The sequence below is a fragment of the Rattus norvegicus genome, chromosome 1 (genome assembly GCF_036323735.1).
Source record: "Rattus norvegicus strain BN/NHsdMcwi chromosome 1, GRCr8, whole genome shotgun sequence".
Taxonomy (NCBI): domain Eukaryota; kingdom Metazoa; phylum Chordata; class Mammalia; order Rodentia; family Muridae; genus Rattus; species Rattus norvegicus.
In genome coordinates this window covers 10,226,638-10,243,980 of record NC_086019.1, presented here as the reverse complement: position 1 = coordinate 10,243,980, position 17,343 = coordinate 10,226,638, and the positions used below count along the sequence as shown (strand labels likewise).

Genomic DNA, 17,343 nt, shown 5'->3' with positions numbered 1-17,343 from the left:
AAATTTTCACCTTTTAAACTTCTTAGGCGATAGGTTGACTCCAAAGAAACCCTGTCAAACTCCGAATGCCTTCGGCTTTGGTGCAATGAGAAACTGATAAGAGACAGAGTAAGCTATTAGACCACACTAGCACAGATGCATTGATCACTGCCTTGCCAACAACTATTCCTGATTATAATGCATGCTTCAAATCGTTGCTCTGCACCCTTCTGTGTATCATACTTCTCCAAGCTACCCATGTCTAAGTGAGTGGTAACATGCACATAGTGTTCTTTAATAACACAGCTAAGCACGCATTCTGAAACCACTATTGAGCCCTAGAGTTCCTCTATGTAAAGCACAGTTCCTGACTCCCTTGCACACCTAACTGAAGAGTTTCGGAGGGGAAAACTGGTCCCGACCATGGCCAAAACCTATCCCAAATCCAATGTGCAGGCAGGTACAGCACTCCCCTTGTCCTAAATGAGAGGATGACATCAGAGAAGCACACAGCATTGTTTTTTGTGCTTCCCAAGATGTGCTGGCAGGAAACAGGCTTTTCCCAATCTGAGAGAAAAATCAGCTGGGGACAATGTTTCAACTGGTGACAGCGGTGGCTGAGGGGACGCAGAGGGCCTTCCCTGTGGTGCGGCTGGAACCAAAGGCACAGGATGGCCGCAGCATCCCAACTTAAAAAGCCAAGGCTCAGAGACAGGGCTTCCAGGCAAGCTGAGACCACAGCGCTACAAAAACCCCTTGAACCTGGCCTCAGAAGACCTAATGTCTATTATTGTCTCTGCCTGAAGCTCTGGGGACGTTATCTTACTGACGGAACTTGTCTGATCCTCTGTCACAGCAGTTATAAAGCGAGAGAGAGAGAGGAGACAGCAGTATGTGTCCCGTCTTATAGATGATCTCGGTAAGAATTTTTAACAGGGCTATTTGTTGAAAGTCCTTGGTAAATCCTGAAACCCTGTGAAAGTGGTGAATTCTAAATTTGTATGGAGAAGCAAGTCGTTAATTTGCAGGCTACACATAGTTAGGATTGCTTTGAAGGCCACGAACCTTCCCAATCAATTTATTTAAAATAGCATTTTAAGATGATCCTTGCAACAGAGTCACGGACATACTGATTTGAATCAACTGAAATATCAAATAAAAAAAGTTTTTTTTAAAGAAAACAGACAGATACTGGGCCTAAGAGACAGTAATAGATTAGAGGTACGAACTTCATGAGCGGGTGTCACATTAACCCTCATCACCTGACCTCTGGAGTCCTCAAGAGCCCGTCTTTAACCCCACCATGCTCTTCTCCTCTGTCTCTAACTCAAACGTTCGCCTGCATACAACAGATTCCTCGTGCCTCGTGTTTTCTATTTCCTCGCAGCTGCTAAAATTTAATTTCCAGCCTCTAACCCAACATCCCAGACCAACTGATCTCAGCAACTCTGCACGGCTGTCATAGTTGGATATCTCAGAGCACGCCCCTCAGACTTCCACAGTCTTGTTTCTCCGAGTGACCCTCCATGTCCTTCTCCAAACGAGGCAAACCTCGAATCCTTTCTGCCTTCCTGGGTTATGTTGTAATCATTAATGAGGGCCTTGATCCCTGACATCCAATGAACTCTCAGAGGAGTGTCTGGGTCACTGTTCCATCTAGGGATCAGCCCAGAACACCCTCCCTCAGTGTTAATAAATAAAACCTGAGAGGATTTGAGAACTCCATAAACGGCCCCTTCAGCTTCCATCGCTTCCCCACCTTTTAGGACCTAATGAATTACATTTTCCTCCCCAACCTGGACATTTCCCAGGATTCCAAGCTCAGCTTCCATGTTCCTTTTAGTACTTTCCATGAGTGATAAGCTCCGACCAGCAAACAGAAGAATGTCAAAAAGTTTCTGGTAAGCGTTCACCGGCACCCAGATCTGACTCCCCAATAAAAAGAATTCCACAGCTTGTACCCCACTCTGAGAGGTGAGGCTTTATCCTGATCCCCAAAAGAGAGACTGCGGAGAGGGAACAAAGGTCAGAGAGGAATCCAAGCGTCCCAGTGGGGACAGCTGAGCCTCAAGTGGGACTAACAGGCAAGCCTTTGCCATCAGACACAGTCACCAACGTGTCCTACATTGACGACAATGAGGCCTCTCTTCTCAGGGAGCATGGCTGGCCTTTAAAGGTGCAGGTTCTCTGGGGCCTAAGAGCTTCACAGCAGTAAAGGCAACCTGTGCCTTTCCTTTGAGGCAGGCTCTCCACAGAAAAGAGAGCACATCGCTTCAGCTGTTCATCATGAATAGGAAAAGCTGTCCCACACTGGTGACATCTTGCCACAGAACTCACTCATGGTTCTCACGCACTGACTAAATCTTCATGCCTCTGACTTACTTAGGCTCCACCTCCTGTCTTCCCATCGTCAAATGCTATGGCAAAGTCCATATGACCATCCTACCCCCATTTCCCCATCTAGACAGAGACTCCACAAAAGGCAATCTCCTGCTCCACGAATATTTTAGAATTCCTTTCACCTTCATTTCCTGAATGTGACGTTTGAGTCCTCGGTACCGGCTTTCACTCGAGTGTGAGGTAGTCACCATCTCCTCCCTCTGTCAGACTGACGTTTCCCAGGGGTATATGGTTCGTCTTGTGTCTTCCCTCGGCATGCGTACACCCCTTCTCACAGCTAGCACGACATTTTGCCAGCCTTCTTAAATTTCTTCCCCCAGGAGAAAGATAATTTTTTTTCTTTTACTGGACTATGCCATGTGGATTTATGAGCACCTTTCCTTGCACATAGACTAATTTAAATAACAGAGAAAGCCAATCGGGGATATGGCCTTTCCTATTTCACATAAGAGTCAGGCTATAATTTTATAGAAAATGAGACATTTGTGGGCAATTAAGTTATTTAAATATCTGAAAATCTCCGTGTTAGGAAATTTTTAAACAGATAATATGAAAAGAGTCTTAGAAAAGACAAGCTTTACATAGTGTTCTTACAGTGAGTGAAGTGCGGTGAGCAGTGAGCGGTGAGCGGTGAGAACCACTGTTTGATCTGAATTATACCAAGAATCCCCTCCATACCTGAAGAGGTCGCCTCCTGTAGCCCAGCAGGAACCAACCCACCCACAAAACTTTCAACCCAAAATTTATCCTATCTACAAGAAACGCAGGGACAGGAAATGGAGCAGAGGCTGAAGGAACGGCCAACCAATAACCAGCCCAACCAGAGACCCATCTCATGGGCAAGCACCCATCCCTGACACTATTAATGATACTCTGTTATGTTTGCAGACAGGGGTCTAACATGGCTGACCTCTGAGAGGCTCCACCCAGCAGATGACCACAGCCAAACGGAGGATGGAGCTTAGGGACTCTTGGAAGAATAGGAAGAAGGATTGTGGGACTCCACAGGAAGACCAACATGGTCAACCAAACTGGACCCCTGGGGCTCTCACACTCTGAACCACACCAACCAAGGAACATACACAGGCTGGACCTAGACCTTCCCTCACACATGTAGTAGATGTGAAGCTTGACTTTCATGTGGGGTCTGAACGACTGGAGCAGGGGCTGTCCCGAAAGCTGTTGCTGGCATGTGGGGTATGTGAGAGAAGAAACGCCTAGCCTCAAGGAGACTGGATGTGCTGAGGGTTAGGGCCCCAACCTGCTCATAGGAGAAAGGAATGGGGGGGTGGGTAAGAATTATGGGAAGGGGTGACTGGGAGGGGACAGTGAGAAGAATGTAAAGTGAATAAATAAAAATAAAATAAAAATAATAATAAATGAAAAAAATAAAATTAAAAAAAAGATCCCCTCCACATAGGACGAGAGGGGACTCCTTATGCTCTCTTTACATTTTTTGAGGCAGTTGGTTATTGTCATCAAACTTCAGTGAACTTAGATGAAGAACACCGTTAGTGAAATTATTTTAACTCTAGCACCCACTCTGGAACCCCACTTTCAAGTCGCAGAAGGGCTAAACCCAAGGGTTTTTTGAGTTACGCACAATTCCTCTTCCTCTGAGTGAAAAGGAACAAAATAGCATTTCCGTCGCAAGTCCCCACTCCCCTGTCTTCTCTATTTGCCCTCTGTCCTTCTCCTCTTACTTAGCTTCTAAATTGTTTGCCTCGTGAAAAGTATTTTACAAAAGTCACCACTTGACAAGAGCTCCAAGTCTTGCTGGTTGGAAAGATGAGTGCCTCCTGGTGTACCTACACATCAGTCACTGGTGAGGGCTGGGGGTTGGCTCTGCCAATCGTTGGCACAGGGTGATTATGACAGTGCACTCAGAATCATAGACAGTCTTAAGCAATGACTAGCTTGTTGCCATTTTCACGGCTGCAGGAGGATGCTGCATGCTCACTGTTGACATCAGATATATGATGATGTAAGAGCTTTTTAGCTCCTAAACCCAGAGAAGACCCTATGAGTGAGCCTGCCCTTCAGCCACTATCAATAAAATGGGTCATTTCAGGCACAGAGTCCATCTGTCTACAATGCTTCCTGGACCTCATCTGTGCAATGGCTGATGGGAAGTGAAAAGCATCTCAATTCTCAAAACTAAAGGATCCTTGCCAATGGCCTAGGAAAGTAGAAGACTCATTCACTAAATAAAATATCTCTTGTTCCGAAGAATGAGCTCCATCTTGAGCAGGTCTTTTGACTTTCTAACTCTTTCTAACTCCTCGGTTTTATGACCCTTAACTGTAGGTACTTTGAGGGAGGGGTTTCTACTTAGTCCTTAAACAACACAAGAAAATTAAGTTGTTATCCTGCCTCAGTGTTGAAGGCTGCTACTAGTGTTCCGGTGATTCTGCCCAAACGACAGGAAGTATAGCCTATGGATTGCTTTGGGAGACAAGGGGCAAGCACGAACTGGACACAGAACCTCCTGGGATTCTTCACTGATTTTCCGTGCCAGCAAAGAGCACATGCTAACCAGGAACCTTCTTCAGCTGCTCTGACCCAAGTTGATAAAACAGTCACTTACCCTGTACTCAGACAGAGTGTCTACAAGCAATGAGAGTGTCTCCATAGAAACCAAGTATACAATGGAATCCACTCAAGGGACAGGATCTGCTCTGCAGAAAGGCCATTTGCAGCCAGGATCTTGCTCTAACTTACGTTTGCGCATCAAACGCATGTTATTAAATCTTCCACCTTTAGAGTTTCCCAATGCTGAAGATGACAGAAATCATCCTTCACGAAGAGAGAAAAGGGTGCTGAGGAGGAAAGATAGATCTGCATATATGTAGTTACAAAAAGGCCAAAGCAGATTCCGTGCTAAGCTCTGCCAAAAGAGAGAACGATTACTCTTACCCATTAGCATGTAGCCTCAAAATCATATTCTCTTTCCCAAACAGAACCTGTCATCAGATTACCAAAACGAGGCTATCCTGTTCAAACTCAACCAGTTCTTGTGTGGAATAAGCACAATGCAGTCAAGGGACAAGCAGCTATTCCCTCCCACACAAATTATAATCTTCTGTGAAATGTATTTTTAACGAAAAAATACATAACCCTCCTCCGTGTTTGGCTCTGCACTCCCAGTCCTCTCATATAAAAGCGGACATTCATTTTAAAGAAAGGGAGAAGAACTGTATTCCTTCTCAGAACATCCCCCACACCACAGAGCACAGGGGAATGGGAGCACCTTACCCTTCAGACCCATCTTTCCACACAGTGTCACTCATCAATAAGCAAACCGTGTTGCCAGTGGCACCTTGGAGATATTTCAATGAAACCAACCAAGAGTGGGCTCCGCCCATGTTTAAATGATTCCTTTCTAAGCAGATGCATTATGAAAGCTTAATTCATTATATTATCAGTGACTCAAAACCCATAGCTCTGAATTTCAATCTCTCACAAGTTTTCGAGTGATAAATTGCGTGCTGTGTGAGTCACCTTGCTTCTCCAAGGAGCAAGTTTTCAAAGGGAAAAGTGCTTTGGTAGGTGAGCTTTGCAGTGGCACCCAGCGCCTCTCTTTCTTTCTCCTACCGTCATTTGAATTTTAAATGACCCAAACTGAAACAATATGACTTGGCAGGTGATAGATTTTTGCCATTAGGAGGGCTCATTTGAAAAGAAGAGGCAAAAATAATTACAAAATGTCCCATGCCCACTTCACGGAACAGAATGAAGCCAAAGGGCTATGAACAAAATCCTTCCGGTTTCTTCACCCCACACATCTCTCTCGGGGTACTAGAGTCTGGGATTTTCTCCTAATTTGGTTCCTAGGAGGCAAATCATCAGGAAAGTTGTTGCAGCAATACTGGTAATGTTACATTAAGAGAAAAATGCCCTTATTTGGGAAAGGGGCAGGTAACAGAATTGGTAAGGAAAAAAATCAGTAATTTCTTTTCATTGTGGAAAACATCTTAAAAGACCAGAAAAGTAATTCTACCTAAATGAGTAAATGTTATAATTGCATTTCAGTAAAAAGACTGTTTACATTTTGTCTAATTGGCATTTAAAGAAACCAAAGTCATCACCAGAAAGCTCACCACCCACAGAGGCAGCCCTGCCTCCCATGTGACCCCCACCCACCTGCTTAAGCCCCGCCTCCCTTCACTCTACAGGAAATTGGGAATCACTTTTGCAAACAAGTAGCAGGAGGGAATGATAAAAACAGGAAGGTAAGATAAAGAGGAGGAAAGAAGTGGTGGGGAGACAGACAGACAGACAGACAGACAGACAGACAGACAGACAGACAGACTTGGAGAAAGGACATACAGCTTTTTAGATAGTGGGTCCAATCTCGCTACAGTTCAGTAATCTTACACACGTTTGGAAGAAAAAAAAAGTAAAGAAAGCAAATAAAAAAAAAAGTCCTGTGTGCTAGCTATCGTTTATTTCCACACATATACACAAACGCACAGCTCTCTTCTCCATAGCTTGTCAAAATAAGGTGCAGGTTAAAAAAAAAAAAATCAGTGCCAGATGGACAAGCCAACACAAAATCCTTACCATTGTGCTTACTGAACATCTTAAAATTTAAAACCTCTGCTCTTATTCGTGGTTAAAAAAAAAAAAAACCAACAACAACTTAGCAGCTCTTGGATCAATCCAGCCGATTTGAAAGGCAACCCCTTAACTAATTAAAGAGTCCTATGCTGCTCTACCCAGCCCAGAGTTGTTCCCCCTCCCCCGTGCAGCCCACAGCGGGGGGTTCTAACTATCCACTTTCTCTCGGGTCCCGGAAATGCACCTTTCCCCACGGGCAGCCACGGAGAAGAGCTAAGGAACGGGTTGAGCCAGGGAGACCGCTGCTCACAAAAGGAATTCCCCTCCCTTCCCCTCTTCCTCCCTCTCCCTCCTTCTTCTGTCCCTCCCCCCCCCGTCATCACTGGTGAATAATATCCCTCACTACCTGCCTCGATCAACACCGTGAGCCCCTGTCTTCAGGCATGCAGGGAATTTAACAGGCTGGAAATTCCTGCTGTCCATTCGCTGAGGTCACAGATCAAGCTAAACAACAGCCGTGGTTCCCATCAATCATAAGTCACTCGCTGGTAGAATGTATGGAAGGAGACTTGATGTAAGCGAGTCACCAGAGAAAATACCCACTGATGACGCATATCCAGGCATAAAAATAGTCACAGGGCCCTCAAAGGGATTATTCAACAGCCTACATTTAGACTTTCTTACAACAGACCTGAAGTCAACGTGCCACAGTAAGGGGCTGAAGTTTTAAGTTCAACAGACAGAACCAGGAATAGTTGCTTTAACTATGCTCCCACCACAACAAGCTGTTTAGTAAACGTTAGCATCCCTCTCAAAGCATCAGACAGCGCCAATCAGCCGTCTCACAAAATGACACATTGTTGCTAATTCTACTCACAACTTTCAAACGACGATTTTCGCTTATGACACACCTGGCCCCAAAACATTAGACTCAACCAGTCGGGAGATACATAACCGTGATTGCTTCCTGAATCAAAGGTAGGAAAATAATGCAAACGGCAGTTAGGCATCTTTTGTCTTTTGAAAAACGTGCTTTTAAGTGGGATAAAACTCAATGACAAGGTAGACCAAAGAAGTGGACATTTTGCTCACTATCTTTGCAATTACGATTGTTCAGAAGCGGTTGGATCATTTATAGAAATAATTATGGCGTGTGTTACATACACCTGCTGCATGTGGAGCATTTAGGTGCTAATTAGGGTTAATAACTCATAATAACTCATAAGCATGACCACTGTTCGATAAATGGGTGCATGAAAGTAAGGAATGATAATATCTTAACCGAGCAAGTGACAAGATATTAATGTATTAACGATGACATAAAGCCCGAATTGTTAGGTCATTATTATTATTATTATTATTATTATTATTATTGGAAAATATCATTTTACATGTATCACAATTATAATAACAGTCAAGTTATTTGTTCCTTCTCCATCCTACTCAAACATATGCACAGCTTGCTACCAGCAGAACTTGCAGATCAGCAAAGGCTGGGTTTTGGCATATTTTCTATTTAAATATCTAAAAATGTCCCCGCACAAGTTTCCTTTAAGCAAATGTGTCACCACGGTGAACAATGAAGGAAACTGGCTATGACAGAGCCAAAAATTCTGCCTCAGGATTTGAACACCTCGCCTACTTGCTGTGCCCTCCCCCTCGTTAGCCTTACTTGGCAATTCTCCTAATGATGCACACATTTCCATCGCTACCGTGCAAATTATCAGCCATACAGAACGAGTCTGACGGAGTGCATCTCTGGTACCTAATGTTACCGGCTGTCCTGCCTACGGGGCGAGCAAAGGGCTCTTAGCAACAAGGCTGTCACTTTGACAGAGCATTCTGGGCTTTCGTGTAGAAGTGTCTGACTTCTCTGGAACTGCAAAGGTGACACCTTCCTCTTCTGGTAAGCTCTCCACCACTTTCCTCAAGTATGATAGCAGGGCTATAAATACAGGTGAAAATTATTTTTAGTTCAAAGATTTTTTCACAGGGTGCTCAAGTTCCTCTCCTGTGCATATGTGTCGACAGTATGTGGCCTAGTTTACAGACTCTGAACGGAAATGTTCACGGTGCCCACTGTTGAGTATCACTACGCAATGCGGAAGAAGCAGATGTGTACCTCCATCACTTACGTCATCCGCACTGCGCCGGTCCAAACACCTCAAGCATTAGCACCTGTATTAGATGCGAGACCAGGGGGCAACCTAAACACGGGGGAGGGCCTCATTTCACAGAATTCCACTGTTTGCTTTTGATAGCAAACAATAAAGCAAATTTAAAAATCGAAAAAAATAATCAGATGAGACATAATCCGCTTTTTCAAAATGATAGTGCTCTATAATTTAATGACTCAGAAACCAAGATGATTCCCATTAATTGTATACAAGCTCGTGGCTTTTAAATAGCTCGAAAGGAGCAGAAATATCCAGGTTTCATCGTACTTCATAGACATGATCGCCTTCAGTCATGTTGGTCTACGCATGGACAAGTCAACCAATGGCAAGTGCCTCATAAGCCTTGTTTCCAACCGCATGGACACAGCACCTGGCAACACAGGGAACAAGACTGACTCCCATGAGCTATTACATCCTCAGGCCTGGTTTTAACGACTCCATATCCATCACGGAATTAAAGTTGCTACCAGCAAAGCACTTCTTCTTGTAAGAAAAGGGAACTTGCGTACTTGTAGATTAGGAACTACACTATCGTGACGGGCTTCATATTTCAATTCGTGACATCACTTCCTGCATCGTGTACAGCAACTTAAGAGCTTAAAGAAAGCACAGCTGGGACTGGAGAGGTGGCCCTATGGTTAAGAGCATTGGCTGCTCTTCCAGATGACCCAAGTTTGTTTCCCAGTACCCACGTGGCAGCAACTCCCAACAAATCGGAACTCCAGTTCCAAAGGATCTGGCACCCTTTTCTGGCCTCCACGGGCACCAGGAACGCAGGTAATGCACAGGTAGGTACACATGCAGGCTAAACACTCCTAAACATAAAATAAATGAATCTTCAGCTGGGCATGGTAATACACTCAGGAGGCAGAGGCAAAAGGCTCTCCATGAGTTCAAGACCAGCCTGGTCTACACAGTGAGCTCCAGGCCAGTCAGGGCTACACAGACAAAACTCTCTCTCAAAGTAAAAAATAAGTAAATATATAAATAAATAATAAAAACAAGTAAGAGTTATAGCTTAAGTGTTTCAAATGCCAATGTACAACTTAGAAAGCAACTGATTTTAATCTTCTGAAACAAGTTTTTTAAAAATAACCACAGCCATTAGCTCTCTAACCTAAGATCAGATGTCTTAACTGTCTGTATAGAACTGGACGCACAGAGGCAAGCACAAGCCAGCATAGCATAAGAGCTAGACAAGGGAATATTTCCTTCCTCAGCGTTAGACTCTCCAGAAGCCATTTTTAAGTCCATCCTGGAGCAGTTAGTCTTGGTAGGATTAATAAAAAAGCTTAGGAGATTAGTAGAACATGGCTATGTGTGTCTCTGATGAGATGTTTCCAGAGACAATTCACTGGTGGGAAGGATCTGCCTTGATGGTGGATGACATCATTTGATAAACTCGGGGTCCCAGTGGGACACATGGGAAAAGCTGCTAGGAGTTCCTCCCTCCCCCACTTCCCGGGCACCCTGGGGTCAGTTGCTTTACTCTGTCACACCTTCCATGCCATGAAAGACTAAAACTTCTCTAATTGGGAGCAAAGTGAATCCCTCCTCCTGTAGAAGCATTCCTCTTGATATCTGTCACCATGACGGAAGGCTGGCATAATCCTATGTATCACAAATGGGAAATGATGGCAGGAAATCTTACTCTGTGTTTCAACTGTATCCAAAAGCAGCAAAATATGTCACCGTTCGATATACCATGCTAAACCAAGGACAGATAGATAATTTATACTAAAGGGACAGTTGTCCCTGTCAGTCTCAGGATCTGAGTGGAATTTGCTTTCAATTTTTTTTTCGTATACTTGAAATATCTCATTTTTTAAAAGCAGCCTTTTGAAGGTGGCAAATGAAATTGCTTACTGAATATGTTAAGGGCTGAATTCAAATTAGTTGCTGTCTTCTTTTCCAACCTGAAATGTACACATTAAAGCACACACACACACACACACACACACACACACACACACATGCACATACTCAGACATATACACATACACACACGTGTGCACATGAGTGCATACACACATACACAGATACACACTCACACTCACATATACACATGCATATACACACATACACACATATACTCACACTCATACACATACTCACATACACACATATACACACACATATTCAGACATACACATACACACATGTGCACGCATGAGCACATACACGGATACACATGTGAGCACATACATGCACACACTCACATACACACACACCCATATACACACATACTCAGACATATACACATACATATACACACACGTGCGCACATGAGCGCATACATACACATACACAGATACACACACTCACATACACATACACACACTCACATACACATACACACACTCACATACACACATGAATACATACACATACACACACATACATACATACACTTACATACACATTCACACACACATATACTCCCACGCATACACACACACACATACTCAAACGCATACACACACGCATACACACACACACACACTTCACCTGTCACCCCTATCTCACTTCCAGTGATAAGGCTGAACATTCAGGCACCAATGGTGAACAGTGAGAGTTACCCTCGTCCCAGCTTTACTCCTCAGCTCCCACATCACCACACTAGCCAGTTTGATCAAGCTTCCTCTCCCTTTTGCCTATCTTCTCTCTAACGCCACGGCAGTGACCTTGGGTTTTAGCTTTCACTGTTCTTCTTTGGGTAAACACATCAACTATCCCTAAGTCCTCCCAAACCACTGTACAGAAATGTACAAAGCCAGTAGTGAGTGGGTTTAATGAATCCCGAAGCTGACCACGGCAGGCACTCCACTAAACTCAATGGAGCCAGAAAGACAGCTTAGCTGATGAAGGCACTTGCCGACAACCGGGAGGATAAGAGTTCAGTCTCTAGATCCCACACGGTGGAAGGAAAGAAGAGGCTCCTGTAGGTTGTCCTCTGGCCTCCTCCACACAAAGGCTGCAGCATGTGTGTGTGTGAACATGCATGCTCTGGGCTGTCAAGTGTGAAGTCTTGTACCAGTAGTCACTTGCGCTGTTGTAATTATTAACTCTGCTGTCTAACCGCCTGTTTGCTTTTGAACTTCTATACCAGAGGCTACTTACTGTACTCTTCAGTTCCTCTCCAGGCCCCAGCAGAGTACCTGACACATCTGTGGAACTGATGTAGATCGAATGATAGGTCTCTCCATCAACAGTATAACTCTTCACATGGCCCCAGTGCAAATAATTGTATTAGGTGTCCTGGTTGGCCGTTTTTGGTCAGGTTGACACAAGATAGTTATAAAGAAGAATGAACCACAATTGAGAAAATGCCTCTGTAAGACTAGCCTATATGCAAGCCTGTGGGATATTGTAATTGGTGATTGATGTGGGAGGGCCCAGGCCCACCCCAGGCAGGTGGTCAAAGGGTGTATAAGACAGCAGGCAGAGCAAAACACTAAGCAGCAATCCTCCATGTTTCTGCTTCAGTTCCTGCTCTGACATCCTTTGATGGATTGTGAAGTAGAGCTGTAAAAGAAATAAACCCTTTCCTCCCCCAAGTTGCCTTTCATCGTGGTGTCCTATCTATCGAAGCAATAGAAAGATAACTATGACGTTATGCAGTGATATAACCTCTGGGAATATTGAGTTCTCCGTTTACAAAACGGAGTGAGGGCAAAATGGGTTCACTAAATTATGCACCTGCTGTAATAGCTGGCACCTATGGAGAGTGTACTCCGTATATAGGGAAGCAAGGACTATGTCTACAGCATAAGCACCCAACACAATAATAATAATAATAATAATTATTATTATTATTATTATTATTCCTCCTCTTCCTCTTCTCTTCTCTCTCCTCCTCTTCCTCCTCTTCTTCCTTTTCTCCTCCTCTTCTCCTCCTCCTTCTCCTTTTTCTTCCTCCTCTTATCCTTCTCCTTCTTCCTCTTCTATTTCTTCCTCTTCCTCCTTTTCTTTATTTCCTTTCTTTCTCCTTCCTCCTCCCTCCTCTTTCTTCTCCTTCCTCATTCTTCCTTCCTTCTCTTCCTCTTTCTCCTCCTCCTATTTTGAAACTAGGTCTTTCCACTTAGTCCTGGCTGTCCTGGAATTCACTACATAAACCAGTCTAGCCTTGAACTCAGAGATTTGCTGCCTCTGCCTCCTAAGGGCTGGGATATTAAAGAAGGTGTGCACCAGGATGCCCAGCAACAGAACATTTCTTCCTTCTATGTACAAACACACACATTTATCAGATGTCAGCACACTAGCACATGTCCACACACCCGTGCTGTTCAATACACTTGAAACTGCCTACTATGGCTATGGAATTGATTTTTACGTCTTTAGAACCAACAGCCCCATGGTACTGTGGGGCTACCACCCTGATACAAGGGGAGCCCCATTATGTACCTGGCACTCACCCTGTTCACCAAATCAGTCATGTCCTCAAGCATTCAAGCACCAGTGCTTTTTAGGGTATTAGTGCCTTCACAAACTCGACGTTGCCCCTTCTGTTAGGAAAATCAGACCGTGTGGCTGTAGCCCTTGCTCCCTATACAAATTTACTCTGATGCGGGGTAGAAAGTACTCAGCACAGCGTCAGAGGGTCACGTGACAGGGCCCCAGGGCAGCTCCTTCCATATGCTCTTTAATGACCGTATTTTACAAAGCTAATACAGTCCCTCACTTTAGGCAACTACATCTTAATGCACTTGTTCTGCCCACAGAACAAGTTCATTGCAGTCCAGCTATGAGCTCACTGCAGTCGGGTTCCCCTGCACAATGGAGTGCCCATGTTGGAGCGGATGAGTAGCTGAATTAACAAAATGGACGGACATGACCCAGAGACACAGACTACAGCAGCAAGTGCACAGGCGTCAGGAGGAAACCCCAGCTCTGAGGTTCCCCATCTCAGCTCGGCTTTCTGTAGCAAAGAAACATTTGACCTCCCATCTGTCAGAGATTACTACTTTAATTACAGCTCCTGACTCTTCTATAATAATGATTAAGTAAGATAAACCAGACACATAAAGATTAATGCAAATGCTTTAACTGGGAGTCATAAAAATAACATTCAGCTCTCCAGCCCTGTGTTATTAGAGAACAAGGTCCTATAAAGAAGCATGCATATGTCTTACGGATCTGGGTCCATGTCTATAGGGAAAGTTCAAGCTCAAAATAATTAGAAGGACGGTTACTCTTCCATTTATAAACTCCAGTAAAAGGACACGTGGGTTCATTATACATTACCCGCGGTGTACAGTCTTTGTCTGTCACCAACCCAGGACGATGTTTAAATCAGCTCTCATGTATACGCCCTACCTCCTTAATTACACCGGAGGTACTATATGGGAAGGGACTGCCAGCCCTTGATGAAATTTAAACAGTAGTAACAGTTCCTTTTCGTTCTATAACTTTCAGCTCATGAGTTAATCTCCCCTTTATCCATAACATCATCTACAGGACAACTCCAAGACAGGCTGAGGATTTTATTAGCTCCAGCTTTCAGGGAAGTACATGGATGGAATCAGTCTACAAAGCCATCGGGTTCACTGTCCGCCCACAGCTTACACTTCTTATCTCAACGCTACAGAAACAGCCCTAGTAGTCTATGATTCTAAGAGAAAACCTCATTCCATCCATTTGTTCTTCTTACTAGAGACCGTACCATAGGCCGTTCTAATCACATCCGTGTGCAAACTGCACGATTACTAATACATTAATTAGTGTTTCTGAAACGCGTTCTCAGCCACACTCACTCAGCAAATCTTTGTGACACCTTATGAAGCACTCGTACTGTGTAGTGGGTGCAATTCCCATTTAACGACAAAAGTCAGGGCTGGGAGAGATCTTGCCTCTTGGAACTATCTTCATGACGAATCATCTGGGTGCTTGGGCTGCAAGTTCAGATCTACTTCCATATAAGCGACCTGCCCTCTCTGAGCCTCTCCCTGCCTTCTACCTAGAAGATGGCTAAGTGACTCACAGATACACAATTAAAATTCTGTCCTTTCCAACTTACTATTAGGCAGCAAAACAAAACCCTAGATGGTAAAATCCTCACTAGATCTTCGTTTCATGCCATACACTGGAGTGTCTCTTAGGACATTTCCCTGTCAATCCACAACTGAAAAACTGGACCTAATAAAGAAGTTCATTCTGGTTGGTCGGTTGGTCGGTCACTTGGTTGGTTGGTTGGTCTTTGTGGAACATTAGAACCTATTGTATCAACTTTTGCTTGTGCCCAGTCAGTAAAACCATTCCTCTAAAAGAAAGGCCATGAGGAACATACATGTGCAGAGAGGTTCTGGGGTCCAGGGACAAGGGTGTGTCCTCATGTGACCTCTCCTCCTCATCTAGCACCTACACCTTGGCCATGGCTGACCCTTGTTTGTGGGCTTTGACGATTTTCATTTCTGTTTTCAATTTACTAATACAAAGCCCCAGATTATAGGGAAGATTGGGTCTAATGCTCGGGACCTAGAACAGGGCTGCAGTTAAACTAAAGCAACCTAAGTAACCCACTCTGGAAGTCTTCCACGGTGAGGGAAGAAGACAAGTCCAGTTGAGGGCCCCTTGGCAAATGGTGGGACATACGAGCACGAATCAACACTGGGTGCCTCTCCTGGCTCGGAGAATGCTCTCCCTGCATCCCTGCAGTGGAGACTGGACATGAGCAACCTGACCCCTTGAAGAGTCTTTGGAGCCTGGCAGTAACCGGAGCTGCTCTAGGTTATTTTTGCTGATGCCATGTGGTTCTTAAAGGGACTGCGTTCTGAGTCCACCTATCCGGACAAGGGATGCAAAACGATGACAAGACAGACGGGATAAGCCTTACCTCATTAAAAGCAGTGCCTAACAAGCAGATAAATGTGAAGGTATGGACTGAAGATCCTCATGCCCTCTCAAAGAGATCGATTAGTCATCTCATGGAGAAGCATCACTGTTTTGAACTGTGAAAATGCTAAATAGCAAGGGATTCTACTGACTTAAAATGTAAACAGATGGCAAGCTATGACCCAGGCTTTGTCCTCAGTGAAAGCCTACTACTTAAACAGGGAGGAAGGGGCAGGAGATTAGAGCTGGAAACGGTGCCAGGATTGGCCCCACGGTTTTCATAACAAGTATAATTACTGCACTGCACAAAAGAAAGCGAAGTTCAGTGAGAGTTCATTACAAGCTCAAAACTTGCATGACATGGCTGTTACACATGAACACAGCAGACACAGTTACCTATACAAGACCCACACCAGATCAAATCAGTTAAAATTTCCAGCATGGAGTAAGGCTTCCCAGGCACCACCCCTATCCGGATAGCTGTGCTGGTGTTTTGGTTTTCGTTTTTTCATTTGTGTGTGTGTGTGTGTGTGTGTGTGTGTGTGTGTGTGTGTGTGAGAGAGAGAGAGAGAGAGAGACAGAGAGAGAGACAGAGAGAGAGACAGAGAGAGAGACAGAGAGAGAGAGAGACAGACAGAGACATTTGTTTTGTTTTGTCAACTTGACTCAGACTAGAGTCACCTGGGAAGTAGGAACCTAATTTTAGGAATTGTCTCCATCAGATTGTCTGTAAACACATGGTTTAAGGGGGGGCATATTTTCTTGATTGATACTTGCTGTGAGAAGCGCCCCACCCCACCCCCAACTACGGTTCCTGGTGCTGGCCCTGGGCAAGTGCGCCTACGTTGATCAAGAAAGCAAGCTGAGCGAGGCGAAAAGCAATGTTCGTCCACTGCTCTGTTTCCCCTTAGTGCCAAGCCTGAGTTCCTCAATGATGACCTGTGACCTGGAAGTAAAACATGAAAACAAAGCAACAAACAAACAAGCCCCTCCTCCACAAGTTGGCCCTTGTCGCCTTTCATTGGCAGGTGATGGCCGGGAGGGTGGCTTTGCTTTAGTTAGGAGGTGGTTAGAGCTAACACTGTCCATGCCCCCCAGCGACTAACTCCATACTCTTGCACACTTGGACAGCACTAATAGGATGTGGCAGCTTGTTTGTTGTTTGTTAAGGGTATGTTACGTCGGGATGCAGATGTATTAGGAGGAGGTTTGGGGTGGGTTGGAGGGAGCGAGTGGGGGGAGATATGATTAAGATACATTGTGTAAATGTATGATACTTCCGAATAATAAATCTCAACAGAAACAGCACTGATTCCAACAACAGATACACCCACTCGGACAAACAATTCTTGTGAAACAATCAATCCGTCCGTTCATCCCCCTTCCCATATCCCTA

At 44.5% G+C, this 17,343-nt stretch overlaps 1 protein-coding gene across 11 annotated transcripts in view; it reads right to left on the bottom strand.

The window, feature by feature from the left end:
- The window catches only part of Hivep2 (HIVEP zinc finger 2), a 199,210-nt gene that overhangs the window by 132,109 nt on the left and 49,758 nt on the right, over positions 1-17,343 (bottom strand). Inside the window, exon 1 of one of the 11 annotated variants that reach the window (XM_063287884.1) lies at positions 7,346-12,886. The gene's annotated coding sequence lies outside the window, so the exon portion shown is untranslated. 11 annotated transcript variants of the gene reach the window in all.